The sequence below is a fragment of the Mycteria americana genome, chromosome 7 (assembly GCF_035582795.1).
Source record: "Mycteria americana isolate JAX WOST 10 ecotype Jacksonville Zoo and Gardens chromosome 7, USCA_MyAme_1.0, whole genome shotgun sequence".
NCBI lineage: Eukaryota > Metazoa > Chordata > Aves > Ciconiiformes > Ciconiidae > Mycteria > Mycteria americana.
This window is the reverse complement of record NC_134371.1, coordinates 35,497,499-35,513,652: the sequence shown is the minus strand read 5'-3', so window position 1 is coordinate 35,513,652 and position 16,154 is coordinate 35,497,499.

Sequence of the window (16,154 nt, the reverse complement as noted above, 5' to 3'; positions counted from 1 at the left end):
GACAAGCTTGGTGCTGTGACCACTTCCCTGGGGAGCCTGTTCCAATGACCAACCACCCTCTCAGTGAAGAGCCTTTTCCTCATGTCCAGTCTGAACTTCCCCTGACGCAGCTTCATTCCATTTCCACATGTCCTATCGCTGGTCACCAGAGAGAGGAGATCAGCACCTCCCCCTCCACTGCCCCCCTTGAGGAAGTTGTAGATGAGGTCACCCCTCAGCATTCTCTGCTCCAACCTGAACAAGCCAAGTGACCTCAGCCACTCCTTGTAAGTCTTGTCCTTGAGACCTTTCACCAACTTGGTCGCCCTCCTCTGGACACACTCTAATAGTTTGATGTCCTTCTTATATTGGGGCACCCAAAACTGCACACAGTATTCAAGGTGGGGCCACACCAGTGCAGTGTAGAGTGGGACAATCACCTCCCTCGACCGGCTAGCTATGCTGTGCTTGATGCACCCCAGGACATGGTCAGCCCTTTTGGCTGCCAGGGCACACCGTTGACTCGTATTCAACTTGCCATCAATCCAAACCCTCAGATCTCTTTCCATGGGGCTGCTCTCCAGCCTCTCGTCCCCCAGTTTGTATGTATAACCAGGATTACCCCATCCCAGGTTCAGAATCTGGCACTTGCTCTTGTTAAATTTCATACCATTGGTGACTGCCCAGCTCTCTAGTCTATCCAGATCTCTCTGTAAGGCCTCTCTACCCTCAAGGGAGTCCACAGGTCCTCCTAGTTTAGTATCATCAGGAAACTTACTTAATGTACATTCAATTCCTGCATCCAGATCATTTATATAAACATTAAAGAGCACTGGCCCTAAACTTGAGCCCTGGGGAACCCCACTGGTGACTGGCCACCAGTCTGATGGAACCCTTTACTATATAACTCTTTGAGCCCCACCTGTCAGCCAGTTGCTCACCCAACGTATTATGGACTTGTCTAACTGTGTGCTGGACATTTTGTCCAGAAAGATACTGTGAGAGACAGTATCAAAAGCTTTGCTAAAATAAAAAAAACCCACATCTACTAGCTCCCCTTAGTCAACTAGATGGGTGACCTTGTCATAAAAGGAAATTAAGTTAGTTAAGCAGGACTTTCCACTTGTGAACCCATGTTGGCTATGACTGATGGCTGCATTGTATCTCAAGTGTTTTTCAGCAGCTCCCAGAATAAACTTCTCCATAATTTCACCACGCACTGAAGTGAGACTGACAGGCCTGTAATTACGAGGGTCTTCCTTCTTACCCTTCTTGAAAACTGGGACAACATTTGTCAGCTTCCGGTCGACCGGGACCTCTCCAGACTCCCAATAAACAGTTAAGAAAGGCACTGTTCATGTTAATGGCCATGTTACTCAATTAGTTAAAGAGAACATAAAACATGGGGTCTTTAATGCAGATCTGTGTCCCCCTGAGGTCTGCCAGGACACGGGTATGGAGGCCCCCATGGTGACCGCCAGGCCTTTGTGATGGGGGGCAGCATTGTGCCCAAATGCCATTGTGAGGGGGGTCCCTGTGGTAACCATGGGGGTCCTTGGTATTTGCCTCCGCTAAACTCCATGAGGTCCCTGGCAGCCCATTTTGCTGCCCTGGCCAAGTCCCTCCCAAGAACTACTTGGCATCTGCACTACCACCCTTGGAACCCAACCATGTGCCCAATGAAGCACGCACCTCCCTGTCATATGGCCACTTGTCTCTACTCAGTAACATGGCAAAAGTTGAATGATCCCTCCAATGTGGAGTGTGCCACGACTTGAGCAAGTGAGCAGGTTAATTCACAAGCAGAAAGGATGGCTGTTGGCCCAAGCTGCAGTTTACCCCCGGCTCTGTTTGGCTACCAGTCTCTCATCTCTCTCTTCAGCAATGATCAGGCAGATCCTCTATCCATGAGGCAGGGAGATCCATGGCTCCTTGCCTTGAAGAGAGGATGGAGAAGTAACCTTAGTGCAGGGAACCCAGACAAATCACTCCCAGCAGCAAGAGAGAGGGCTCGGAGGAGCTCTTAGCTACTGATGATCGTGCTGTGCATGGGGTTTCTAAGAGAACGGCTCAAGGGAACCTTCCTGGGCGTCCCAGAACAACAAGCATCTACCAGTCCCCAGATTCAGCACAGCATTAACAGCAATCTGTGACTCTGCTGGAACTACCCAAGCAAGAGCTGCTAAGGGAAGACCTCCTGTTTGGTAACATTGGGAGAAAGCTCATCTGAATGCCCACCAAGGAGTTCCAAGACACAATAGCAGAGGGGGGAGCCCAAATCCTACACAAACAGGCTACTCCCAAGCTCCCCCAGCATCCCTCAGCGCATCAAGTGGCCATCAACCCATCAAAGGCCCATCCATCTACACAAGGCCAGAGGAGCAAAGAAATGCACAGTACAGGTGGGGACACAAAGCCAGGAACCCCAAGAAAAGAGCACAACCTCATGTGGGCCCTGCCCAGGGCTGCTGCGGAAGAGCCATCAGCCTCAATCCAGGCGTTTGCATCAGGGGTCGCGAGTCACGCTGTGGCCGCAAGCTGGGAACCCGGCCAGCAGCTGGCGGCGCAGGGGCACCTTGCGCTCACCACTGGTCTGGCGTCACCGGCAAGAACAGCCCAGGTGCAGGCCGCATGGGGTTGCAGGGCCCCTGCAGCTCAGCCAGGGCCTGATCCCCATGCTCAGTGGGGCACCAGGGCTGCTGGCGAGGCCTGTGAACCAGTTTCCCCGGGGAGGTGCACCGAAGGGCTCTGGGAACGGTCGCTGGCAAGGCAGGGCCATCGCCTGCCACCCTTGCGGCTTGTACACGGCAAGCCGCTGCGCACAGGGCCTGAGGATGCTCTGAAGCGTCTTGTGGTGGTGCAGATCAAGGCGGAGGATCTGGAGGAGCTGGAGGAGGAGGATGACGACGAAACGTATGAAGACCTGTCAGGAGAGAGTCTGCTGGAGGAAGACGTCTCCATCCACACCATCTGCGTCAGCCCCAGTCTGCCAAGACCCAGCCAGGAGCCAGAGGCAGGCCCCCAGAAGGTGCCTGGCTCGCCCGACAGCAAGGCCCGAGAGGCTGCAGAAGAGGCAGACGGCTACTCAGAGTGTGCGTCTCCTGCCCTGTCAGAAGACTCAGATGCAGAGCCAGCAGACTCTCACCTGGCTGGAGGTCCCAGGGACCAGGGGCACAGCAAGCCTCTCCCCACATCAGCACCTGAGGACACCGGCTTCTCAACTTCTCCATCGCCTGGAGGCTCCTGTGAGGAGAGTCCAAGTGCGACTCTCCCTGCATCAGCGCCGGAAGATGCACAGTCGTTGGCTCCTCCCTTGCCTGTGGCCATGCCCCAGGCGGCAGATGATGGTGCTGAAACTGTCGGCACTGCTCAGGGCATCCTGAGTGACCAGGGCTTTGTAGCGAGGGCTGAAGGCCAGGGCTCTGCCTCTGATGGCCCCGTGACCTGGTACGCTCTTCTGGAGGAGCTGCTGGAAGAGTGGGAAGAGGAAGAGGTCCCTGACAGAGAGGCTGCGGGAGAGGGAGACGGCGACCCACCGAGCGCATCTCTTGTCCCATTAAAAGACGAAGAGGCGGAGCCAGCAGCTTCTCCCCTGGCCAGAGATCCCTGGGATGAGGGGCACAGAGCACCTGTCGTCACAGCAGTGCCGGCAGATGCACAGCTGTCGGCTTCTGCCTTGCCTGCAGACCCCATGGAGAAGGCCGACGCAGCACGCACGGAGGCTAGCCATGCCCAGGCCACCGCTCCCCAGGAAGAGCCCCTTTTGGCTGGGGGTCTGGCTGGGGCTTGCCCGGTGCCTGCCCAGCCCCTCGCCTACAGCTCTCCTTCCCCCACAGGCATCACTGCCCTCCCGCACCCCCCGGCTCGCCAGCGATGGCGCTCCGTCGTCAGGACAGCCCGTCGGGCTCTGCGCTGGGCTTCCTCCTGGTGCTGCCTCACGGGACAAGGAGAGCAGCAGCGCCCAGCTGCCAGCGCCACGTGGGTCCTCGAAGACGTCCGCTGCCCCTAAGGATGCGCATTGCTCGAGAGGGAGTGGCATGGGGAGGCATGCAACGGATGGATGATGCCCAAGGCAGTCAGCTGCCCCAAGGACGTCCTGCTGCCGGCCTCAACAGTCTGTGGCCGCTTTCTGCTCTAAATAAAAGCCTGGGGAGCCTTTTCCCCAGTGCTCCTCTGTGCCGGGTCCAATTCTGTACCAAGTGTCCTTGTCTCTCTCCTCGGTTGCCAAAGAGCTCACTTTAATACGCTCTAGGTGGCCCGTGTCGGCCTGGACCTGGCCAGCCTGAGCCTGGACACGGTGCCTGGGTGCAGTCTCTTCCAGGCCCGGTGGCATGGAGGAATGCCCCCCACTGCGGTGCCACCTGCCTCCTTGCAAGCAAAGCCCGGTCTGCGGGACTGCCCTTGGCTGCCCACGCACACTGGAGTGGGCCCATGTGAACCTCATGAGGTTCAGCAGGCCAGGTGCAAGGTCCTGCACCTGGACAGGGGCGCTCCCCAGTGTCAACACACGCGGGGGGGATGAAGGCATTGAGAACAGCCCTGCGGAGAAGGACGTGGGGGTACTGGCGGGTGGCAAATTGGACGTGAGCTGGCAACGTGTGCTTGCAGCCTAGAAAGCCAAGTGTATCCTGGGCTGCATCAGAAGAAGCAAGGCCAGCAGGTCGAGGCAGGTGATTCTGCCCTTCTGCGCCGCTCTGGTGAGACCCCAGCTGGAGTACTGCGTCCAGCTCTGGAGTCCCCAGTACAGGTGTCGTGGTTTAACCCTAGCCAGCAAGTAAGCACCACACAGCTGCTCGCTCACTCCCCCCCGGTGGGATGGGGCAGAGAATCGGAAGAGTAAAAGTGAGAAAACTCGTGGGTTGAGATAAAGACAGTTTAATAGGGAAAGCAAAAGCCGCGCACGCAAGCAAAGCAAAACAAGGAAGTCATTCACTGCTTCCCGTGGGCAGGCAGGTGTTCGGCCATCTCCAGCAAAGCAGGGCTCCATCACGCGTAACAGTTACTTGGGAAGACAAACGCCATCACTCCGAACGTTCCCCCTTCCTCCTTCTTCCCCAGCTTTATATACTGAGCATGACGTCATATGGTGTGGAATAGCCCTTTGGTCAGTTTGGATCAACCTTGCTGGCTGTGTGCCCTCCCCACTTCTTCTGCACCTGGCAGAGCATGGGAAGCTGAAAAGTCCTTGACTAGTGCCGCAACAACTAAAACATCTCTGTATTATCAACACTGTTTTCAGCCCAAATCCAAAACATGGCCCCATACCAGCCCCTATAAAGAAAATTAACTCTATCTATCTCAGCTAAAACCAGGACAACGGGAAAGACACGGACCTGTTGGAGCGGGTCCAGAGGAGGGCCCCAAAAATGATCAAAATGATCAGAGGGCTGGAACAGGTCTCCTATGGAGAAAGGCCGAGAGAGTTGGGGTTGTTCAGCCTGGAGAAGGCAAGGCTCCAGGGAGACCTTATTGCGGCCTTTCCCTATATAAAGAGGGCACAGGCACCTTGTGCGGGCCCCTCCCAGGGCTGTTGCGGCAGAGCCATCAGCCCTGAGGTCCAGGCAGCACACCCACCACCACGAGCCATGGGCAGCAGCTCTCCGGATCAGCTCTCAGACTAAGGCAGCTAGTGCCAAGGGGTGGGACACATTCTGGGCTGCACAGGAAAAGCAGTTTGGGATGGCACAGGACTTCTTTGGGGATGTTTAGGGGAGGAACGAAAGGCGGGACAAGAGAGAGGTGCAGGTGATTTGGGGAGGAAGAGGAGTAGGGAAAATAGAGAGGCAAGGGGCTAAAACGGGCCAGTCGCGCGCCGACAGTTGGCTGGTCAGTGCGCTTGCCTGGCCACACCCTGCGCCTGACCAGTGCGGTCTGTCCTGTCTCCCTATTAAATTCCTTCCTGGCTCTGTGCTGGGGGAGGCCTCTGCGTCCTGTGTGCCTCTGCGGGGCTGTGAGTGCAGCAGCTGGGGTCAGACCATGGGGCGGAGGGCCCCTGTGTCCCTGGGGCAGCGACTGGAGCGAGCGCGGGCGTGGCAGAGAGCGTGTGAGCACCAGCGAAGGTCAAGCCGCACGGGTCGGTGAGCAGGTGACGTGGCTTGGGAGTAAGTGGGCGAGCGGGTCTCCGACGGTCAGCCCCGGGTGTGAGAGACCCGGGGTGTCTCGTAGTGAGGGCACGGTGGGTCAGCTACGGATGGGAGTCCCATCCGGCTCAGGGTCTGCACCTGCAGCTGAACAGAGGACCGTAGTCCGGAGGGGTCACTGGGATTGGGTGTATGGGGTGAGGTGCTGGCAGCGGGGGGGCGCTGCAGGGGTGGCCTCTGTGCGAGGAGACCAGGGAGGCTGCCCCGTGCCGGCCACAGCTGGTGCCAGCCGGCTCTGCAACGGCCCCAGCACAGCCACAGCTCAGCCTGTCAGCGAGGCGCCTCTGGGAAAATGTCCAGCGAAGGCCACAGGCACGACGGGGGCTGCGGGGGGGGGGGTGTGCTGGACTAGAGGACGCCAGAGGTGCCTCCTGACCTGCACCCTGCTGTGGGCCTGTGAGTCCGGGTCCCCAGGGGGCTGCCAGCAAACGGGCAGCTGCCGCGTCTCCGCGGTGACCGCCAGGCCTTTGTCACCAGGGGCGGCACTGGGCCCAGAGGCCATTGTGACAGGGGGTCCGCACGGCAACCGTGGGGGCTCTTATGGGGCCAGAGCCCTAGGGTGCCCACTCCCAGGAGAGCGGCTCCATCAGGAGGCAGCATCTCCCCTGGGTGCCCATGGCAGGTGTCCGGCAGAGGACCCCGAAGATGCCAGAGAAGCAGGAGGCGAACGCCCCCTCCCAGCCCCATGAGGGGCTGCCACTCCTGCACAAGCGCCGCCAGGTGAGGGATGGGGCTGGAGGGAGAGGCTGGCAGTGGGACGTGGGGGAGGGCTGGGGGGGAAGACAGCCAGCCATGCCTGGCCCCGGGGGTTTCTCTGGGGCAGAGCCGGTGCCGGGATGGCCGAGGCCCGCGCGGCCCCGCAGCAATACCCCAGAGGCAGAGGGCAGCTCGGAACGGAGCTCTGCCTGGCTGTCGTGGGCAGGAGCTGCCTTGATGCTGGGGGCCGAGCTTGCCAGCACTGCGGGGGCCGCTGTGCCGACGCAGCCGCCTCTATCCCGCGCCTCCTCCTTCTCCCCACAGGTGCCCCGCAGGCAGCCACAGGCAGCACCGCAGCACAGCTGGACCACGATCTCGTCCCTCCATGGGGACATGCCACTGCTCCCCGGCCCAGCGAGCTCACAGAGCACTTGGAGCCTCTGCACACAGGTAGGGAGCTGGAGGGAGACGGGGCCAAACGCCTTCCTGACCCGGGGAGGTGCTGATGGGAAGGCGGGAGGTTCCGGAGGGGACAGGTGGGACCGGCCGCCCAGCAAGCTGAGACCCCCGTGCCGTGCCTGGCAGGCTGCTCCCTGGACCTGGTGAGGGCCACGTGGGGTCCAGCCCTCTCCTAAGCCAGCTCTGGGAGCAGGGCGGCAGCCACCCGCAGGGCTGAGCGCTGCCCTCATAGCTGGCAGGATGGCCTGGGCACAGGGGGTTTCCCACTGGGATGCGGCAGAAAAGGACCACAGTCATGTGGCCTTTCTCCACATCTTCTCTTGCAGACAGACAGGCTGGAGGGCTGGGAGGCACTGCCCTGCAGCAGGGTCACGTGGCAAGACAGAGTGCCCACGCCAGACTTGCCGTCTGTCCCGAGGCTTGAAGCGACACAGGCGGCTGCACCCTGGCACGCGCTTGCAGCTCCAACAGCAGGATCTGCAAATGTCACCAAGCTGCCCGCTCTGCCAGCAGCAGCCTCCAGGTCTTCTCTGAGAGGCAGAGCACATGCCGTGGGCCTCGTGGCCAGTGGCCACCGAGAGCTTGTGCCACCTGCTCGGGGCATCCTGGATGACTGGAGCATGGCAGCGAGGGCTGAGAGATGGGGGCCTGTCCCACACAGCCCCACAACCCATGACGTTGCTCTGGGGTCCTCAGTCCAGGCGTTTGCGTCAGGGGTCGCGAGTCACGCTGTGGCCGCAAGCTGGGAACCCGGCCAGCAGCTGGCGGCGCAGGGGCACCTTGCGCTCACCACTGGTCTGGCGTCACCGGCAAGAACAGCCCAGGTGCAGGCCGCATGGGGTTGCAGGGCCCCTGCAGCTCAGCCAGGGCCTGATCCCCATGCTCAGTGGGGCACCAGGGCTGCTGGCGAGGCCTGTGAACCAGTTTCCCCGGGGAGGTGCACCGAAGGGCTCTGGGAACGGTCGCTGGCAAGGCAGGGCCATCGCCTGCCACCCTTGCGGCTTGTACACGGCAAGCCGCTGCGCACAGGGCCTGAGGATGCTCTGAAGCGTCTTGTGGTGGTGCAGATCAAGGCGGAGGATCTGGAGGAGCTGGAGGAGGAGGATGACGACGAAACGTATGAAGACCTGTCAGGAGAGAGTCTGCTGGAGGAAGACGTCTCCATCCACACCATCTGCGTCAGCCCCAGTCTGCCAAGACCCAGCCAGGAGCCAGAGGCAGGCCCCCAGAAGGTGCCTGGCTCGCCCGACAGCAAGGCCCGAGAGGCTGCAGAAGAGGCAGACGGCTACTCAGAGTGTGCGTCTCCTGCCCTGTCAGAAGACTCAGATGCAGAGCCAGCAGACTCTCACCTGGCTGGAGGTCCCAGGGACCAGGGGCACAGCAAGCCTCTCCCCACATCAGCACCTGAGGACACCGGCTTCTCAACTTCTCCATCGCCTGGAGGCTCCTGTGAGGAGAGTCCAAGTGCGACTCTCCCTGCATCAGCGCCGGAAGATGCACAGTCGTTGGCTCCTCCCTTGCCTGTGGCCATGCCCCAGGCGGCAGATGATGGTGCTGAAACTGTCGGCACTGCTCAGGGCATCCTGAGTGACCAGGGCTTTGTAGCGAGGGCTGAAGGCCAGGGCTCTGCCTCTGATGGCCCCGTGACCTGGTACGCTCTTCTGGAGGAGCTGCTGGAAGAGTGGGAAGAGGAAGAGGTCCCTGACAGAGAGGCTGCGGGAGAGGGAGACGGCGACCCACCGAGCGCATCTCTTGTCCCATTAAAAGACGAAGAGGCGGAGCCAGCAGCTTCTCCCCTGGCCAGAGATCCCTGGGATGAGGGGCACAGAGCACCTGTCGTCACAGCAGTGCCGGCAGATGCACAGCTGTCGGCTTCTGCCTTGCCTGCAGACCCCATGGAGAAGGCCGACGCAGCACGCACGGAGGCTAGCCATGCCCAGGCCACCGCTCCCCAGGAAGAGCCCCTTTTGGCTGGGGGTCTGGCTGGGGCTTGCCCGGTGCCTGCCCAGCCCCTCGCCTACAGCTCTCCTTCCCCCACAGGCATCACTGCCCTCCCGCACCCCCCGGCTCGCCAGCGATGGCGCTCCGTCGTCAGGACGGCCCGTCGGGCTCTGCGCTGGGCTTCCTCCTGGTGCTGCCTCACGGGACAAGGAGAGCAGCAGCGCCCAGCTGCCAGCGCCACGTGGGTCCTCGAAGACGTCCGCTGCCCCTAAGGATGCGCATTGCTCGAGAGGGAGTGGCATGGGGAGGCATGCAACGGATGGATGATGCCCAAGGCAGTCAGCTGCCCCAAGGACGTCCTGCTGCCGGCCTCAACAGTCTGTGGCCGCTTTCTGCTCTAAATAAAAGCCTGGGGAGCCTTTTCCCCAGTGCTCCTCTGTGCCGGGTCCAATTCTGTACCAAGTGTCCTTGTCTCTCTCCTCGGTTGCCAAAGAGCTCACTTTAATACGCTCTAGGTGGCCCGTGTCGGCCTGGACCTGGCCAGCCTGAGCCTGGACACGGTGCCTGGGTGCAGTCTCTTCCAGGCCCGGTGGCATGGAGGAATGCCCCCCACTGCGGTGCCACCTGCCTCCTTGCAAGCAAAGCCCGGTCTGCGGGACTGCCCTTGGCTGCCCACGCACACTGGAGTGGGCCCATGTGAACCTCATGAGGTTCAGCAGGCCAGGTGCAAGGTCCTGCACCTGGACAGGGGCGCTCCCCAGTGTCAACACACGCGGGGGGGATGAAGGCATTGAGAACAGCCCTGCGGAGAAGGACGTGGGGGTACTGGCGGGTGGCAAATTGGACGTGAGCTGGCAACGTGTGCTTGCAGCCTAGAAAGCCAAGTGTATCCTGGGCTGCATCAGAAGAAGCAAGGCCAGCAGGTCGAGGCAGGTGATTCTGCCCTTCTGCGCCGCTCTGGTGAGACCCCAGCTGGAGTACTGCGTCCAGCTCTGGAGTCCCCAGTACAGGTGTCGTGGTTTAACCCTAGCCAGCAAGTAAGCACCACACAGCTGCTCGCTCACTCCCCCCCGGTGGGATGGGGCAGAGAATCGGAAGAGTAAAAGTGAGAAAACTCGTGGGTTGAGATAAAGACAGTTTAATAGGGAAAGCAAAAGCCGCGCACGCAAGCAAAGCAAAACAAGGAAGTCATTCACTGCTTCCCGTGGGCAGGCAGGTGTTCGGCCATCTCCAGCAAAGCAGGGCTCCATCACGCGTAACAGTTACTTGGGAAGACAAACGCCATCACTCCGAACGTTCCCCCTTCCTCCTTCTTCCCCAGCTTTATATACTGAGCATGACGTCATATGGTGTGGAATAGCCCTTTGGTCAGTTTGGATCAACCTTGCTGGCTGTGTGCCCTCCCCACTTCTTCTGCACCTGGCAGAGCATGGGAAGCTGAAAAGTCCTTGACTAGTGCCGCAACAACTAAAACATCTCTGTATTATCAACACTGTTTTCAGCCCAAATCCAAAACATGGCCCCATACCAGCCCCTATAAAGAAAATTAACTCTATCTATCTCAGCTAAAACCAGGACAACGGGAAAGACACGGACCTGTTGGAGCGGGTCCAGAGGAGGGCCCCAAAAATGATCAAAATGATCAGAGGGCTGGAACAGGTCTCCTATGGAGAAAGGCCGAGAGAGTTGGGGTTGTTCAGCCTGGAGAAGGCAAGGCTCCAGGGAGACCTTATTGCGGCCTTTCCCTATATAAAGAGGGCACAGGCACCTTGTGCGGGCCCCTCCCAGGGCTGTTGCGGCAGAGCCATCAGCCCTGAGGTCCAGGCAGCACACCCACCACCACGAGCCATGGGCAGCAGCTCTCCGGATCAGCTCTCAGACTAAGGCAGCTAGTGCCAAGGGGTGGGACACATTCTGGGCTGCACAGGAAAAGCAGTTTGGGATGGCACAGGACTTCTTTGGGGATGTTTAGGGGAGGAACGAAAGGCGGGACAAGAGAGAGGTGCAGGTGATTTGGGGAGGAAGAGGAGTAGGGAAAATAGAGAGGCAAGGGGCTAAAACGGGCCAGTCGCGCGCCGACAGTTGGCTGGTCAGTGCGCTTGCCTGGCCACACCCTGCGCCTGACCAGTGCGGTCTGTCCTGTCTCCCTATTAAATTCCTTCCTGGCTCTGTGCTGGGGGAGGCCTCTGCGTCCTGTGTGCCTCTGCGGGGCTGTGAGTGCAGCAGCTGGGGTCAGACCATGGGGCGGAGGGCCCCTGTGTCCCTGGGGCAGCGACTGGAGCGAGCGCGGGCGTGGCAGAGAGCGTGTGAGCACCAGCGAAGGTCAAGCCGCACGGGTCGGTGAGCAGGTGACGTGGCTTGGGAGTAAGTGGGCGAGCGGGTCTCCGACGGTCAGCCCCGGGTGTGAGAGACCCGGGGTGTCTCGTAGTGAGGGCACGGTGGGTCAGCTACGGATGGGAGTCCCATCCGGCTCAGGGTCTGCACCTGCAGCTGAACAGAGGACCGTAGTCCGGAGGGGTCACTGGGATTGGGTGTATGGGGTGAGGTGCTGGCAGCGGGGGGGCGCTGCAGGGGTGGCCTCTGTGCGAGGAGACCAGGGAGGCTGCCCCGTGCCGGCCACAGCTGGTGCCAGCCGGCTCTGCAACGGCCCCAGCACAGCCACAGCTCAGCCTGTCAGCGAGGCGCCTCTGGGAAAATGTCCAGCGAAGGCCACAGGCACGACGGGGGCTGCGGGGGGGGGGGTGTGCTGGACTAGAGGACGCCAGAGGTGCCTCCTGACCTGCACCCTGCTGTGGGCCTGTGAGTCCAGGTCCCCAGGGGGCTGCCAGCAAACGGGCAGCTGCCGCGTCTCCGCGGTGACCGCCAGGCCTTTGTCACCAGGGGCGGCACTGGGCCCAGAGGCCATTGTGACAGGGGGTCCGCACGGCAACCGTGGGGGCTCTTATGGGGCCAGAGCCCTAGGGTGCCCACTCCCAGGAGAGCGGCTCCATCAGGAGGCAGCATCTCCCCTGGGTGCCCATGGCAGGTGTCCGGCAGAGGACCCCGAAGATGCCAGAGAAGCAGGAGGCGAACGCCCCCTCCCAGCCCCATGAGGGGCTGCCACTCCTGCACAAGCGCCGCCAGGTGAGGGATGGGGCTGGAGGGAGAGGCTGGCAGTGGGACGTGGGGGAGGGCTGGGGGGGAAGACAGCCAGCCATGCCTGGCCCCGGGGGTTTCTCTGGGGCAGAGCCGGTGCCGGGATGGCCGAGGCCCGCGCGGCCCCGCAGCAATACCCCAGAGGCAGAGGGCAGCTCGGAACGGAGCTCTGCCTGGCTGTCGTGGGCAGGAGCTGCCTTGATGCTGGGGGCCGAGCTTGCCAGCACTGCGGGGGCCGCTGTGCCGACGCAGCCGCCTCTATCCCGCGCCTCCTCCTTCTCCCCACAGGTGCCCCGCAGGCAGCCACAGGCAGCACCGCAGCACAGCTGGACCACGATCTCGTCCCTCCATGGGGACATGCCACTGCTCCCCGGCCCAGCGAGCTCACAGAGCACTTGGAGCCTCTGCACACAGGTAGGGAGCTGGAGGGAGACGGGGCCAAACGCCTTCCTGACCCGGGGAGGTGCTGATGGGAAGGCGGGAGGTTCCGGAGGGGACAGGTGGGACCGGCCGCCCAGCAAGCTGAGACCCCCGTGCCGTGCCTGGCAGGCTGCTCCCTGGACCTGGTGAGGGCCACGTGGGGTCCAGCCCTCTCCTAAGCCAGCTCTGGGAGCAGGGCGGCAGCCACCCGCAGGGCTGAGCGCTGCCCTCATAGCTGGCAGGATGGCCTGGGCACAGGGGGTTTCCCACTGGGATGCGGCAGAAAAGGACCACAGTCATGTGGCCTTTCTCCACATCTTCTCTTGCAGACAGACAGGCTGGAGGGCTGGGAGGCACTGCCCTGCAGCAGGGTCACGTGGCAAGACAGAGTGCCCACGCCAGACTTGCCGTCTGTCCCGAGGCTTGAAGCGACACAGGCGGCTGCACCCTGGCACGCGCTTGCAGCTCCAACAGCAGGATCTGCAAATGTCACCAAGCTGCCCGCTCTGCCAGCAGCAGCCTCCAGGTCTTCTCTGAGAGGCAGAGCACATGCCGTGGGCCTCGTGGCCAGTGGCCACCGAGAGCTTGTGCCACCTGCTCGGGGCATCCTGGATGACTGGAGCATGGCAGCGAGGGCTGAGAGATGGGGGCCTGTCCCACACAGCCCCACAACCCATGACGTTGCTCTGGGGTCCTCAGTCCAGGCGTTTGCGTCAGGGGTCGCGAGTCACGCTGTGGCCGCAAGCTGGGAACCCGGCCAGCAGCTGGCGGCGCAGGGGCACCTTGCGCTCACCACTGGTCTGGCGTCACCGGCAAGAACAGCCCAGGTGCAGGCCGCATGGGGTTGCAGGGCCCCTGCAGCTCAGCCAGGGCCTGATCCCCATGCTCAGTGGGGCACCAGGGCTGCTGGCGAGGCCTGTGAACCAGTTTCCCCGGGGAGGTGCACCGAAGGGCTCTGGGAACGGTCGCTGGCAAGGCAGGGCCATCGCCTGCCACCCTTGCGGCTTGTACACGGCAAGCCGCTGCGCACAGGGCCTGAGGATGCTCTGAAGCGTCTTGTGGTGGTGCAGATCAAGGCGGAGGATCTGGAGGAGCTGGAGGAGGAGGATGACGACGAAACGTATGAAGACCTGTCAGGAGAGAGTCTGCTGGAGGAAGACGTCTCCATCCACACCATCTGCGTCAGCCCCAGTCTGCCAAGACCCAGCCAGGAGCCAGAGGCAGGCCCCCAGAAGGTGCCTGGCTCGCCCGACAGCAAGGCCCGAGAGGCTGCAGAAGAGGCAGACGGCTACTCAGAGTGTGCGTCTCCTGCCCTGTCAGAAGACTCAGATGCAGAGCCAGCAGACTCTCACCTGGCTGGAGGTCCCAGGGACCAGGGGCACAGCAAGCCTCTCCCCACATCAGCACCTGAGGACACCGGCTTCTCAACTTCTCCATCGCCTGGAGGCTCCTGTGAGGAGAGTCCAAGTGCGACTCTCCCTGCATCAGCGCCGGAAGATGCACAGTCGTTGGCTCCTCCCTTGCCTGTGGCCATGCCCCAGGCGGCAGATGATGGTGCTGAAACTGTCGGCACTGCTCAGGGCATCCTGAGTGACCAGGGCTTTGTAGCGAGGGCTGAAGGCCAGGGCTCTGCCTCTGATGGCCCCGTGACCTGGTACGCTCTTCTGGAGGAGCTGCTGGAAGAGTGGGAAGAGGAAGAGGTCCCTGACAGAGAGGCTGCGGGAGAGGGAGACGGCGACCCACCGAGCGCATCTCTTGTCCCATTAAAAGACGAAGAGGCGGAGCCAGCAGCTTCTCCCCTGGCCAGAGATCCCTGGGATGAGGGGCACAGAGCACCTGTCGTCACAGCAGTGCCGGCAGATGCACAGCTGTCGGCTTCTGCCTTGCCTGCAGACCCCATGGAGAAGGCCGACGCAGCACGCACGGAGGCTAGCCATGCCCAGGCCACCGCTCCCCAGGAAGAGCCCCTTTTGGCTGGGGGTCTGGCTGGGGCTTGCCCGGTGCCTGCCCAGCCCCTCGCCTACAGCTCTCCTTCCCCCACAGGCATCACTGCCCTCCCGCACCCCCCGGCTCGCCAGCGATGGCGCTCCGTCGTCAGGACGGCCCGTCGGGCTCTGCGCTGGGCTTCCTCCTGGTGCTGCCTCACGGGACAAGGAGAGCAGCAGCGCCCAGCTGCCAGCGCCACGTGGGTCCTCGAAGACGTCCGCTGCCCCTAAGGATGCGCATTGCTCGAGAGGGAGTGGCATGGGGAGGCATGCAACGGATGGATGATGCCCAAGGCAGTCAGCTGCCCCAAGGACGTCCTGCTGCCGGCCTCAACAGTCTGTGGCCGCTTTCTGCTCTAAATAAAAGCCTGGGGAGCCTTTTCCCCAGTGCTCCTCTGTGCCGGGTCCAATTCTGTACCAAGTGTCCTTGTCTCTCTCCTCGGTTGCCAAAGAGCTCACTTTAATACGCTCTAGGTGGCCCGTGTCGGCCTGGACCTGGCCAGCCTGAGCCTGGACACGGTGCCTGGGTGCAGTCTCTTCCAGGCCCGGTGGCATGGAGGAATGCCCCCCACTGCGGTGCCACCTGCCTCCTTGCAAGCAAAGCCCGGTCTGCGGGACTGCCCTTGGCTGCCCACGCACACTGGAGTGGGCCCATGTGAACCTCATGAGGTTCAGCAGGCCAGGTGCAAGGTCCTGCACCTGGACAGGGGCGCTCCCCAGTGTCAACACACGCGGGGGGGATGAAGGCATTGAGAACAGCCCTGCAGAGAAGGACGTGGGGGTACTGGCGGGTGGCAAATTGGACGTGAGCTGGCAACGTGTGCTTGCAGCCTAGAAAGCCAAGTGTATCCTGGGCTGCATCAGAAGAAGCAAGGCCAGCAGGTCGAGGCAGGTGATTCTGCCCTTCTGCGCCGCTCTGGTGAGACCCCAGCTGGAGTACTGCGTCCAGCTCTGGAGTCCCCAGTACAGGTGTCGTGGTTTAACCCTAGCCAGCAAGTAAGCACCACACAGCTGCTCGCTCACTCCCCCCCGGTGGGATGGGGCAGAGAATCGGAAGAGTAAAAGTGAGAAAACTCGTGGGTTGAGATAAAGACAGTTTAATAGGGAAAGCAAAAGCCGCGCACGCAAGCAAAGCAAAACAAGGAAGTCATTCACTGCTTCCCGTGGGCAGGCAGGTGTTCGGCCATCTCCAGCAAAGCAGGGCTCCATCACGCGTAACAGTTACTTGGGAAGACAAACGCCATCACTCCGAACGTTCCCCCTTCCTCCTTCTTCCCCAGCTTTATATACTGAGCATGACGTCATATGGTGTGGAATAGCCCTTTGGTCAGTTTGGATCAACCTTGCTGGCTGTGTGCCCTCCCCACTTCTTCTGCACCTGGCAGAGCATGGGAAGCTG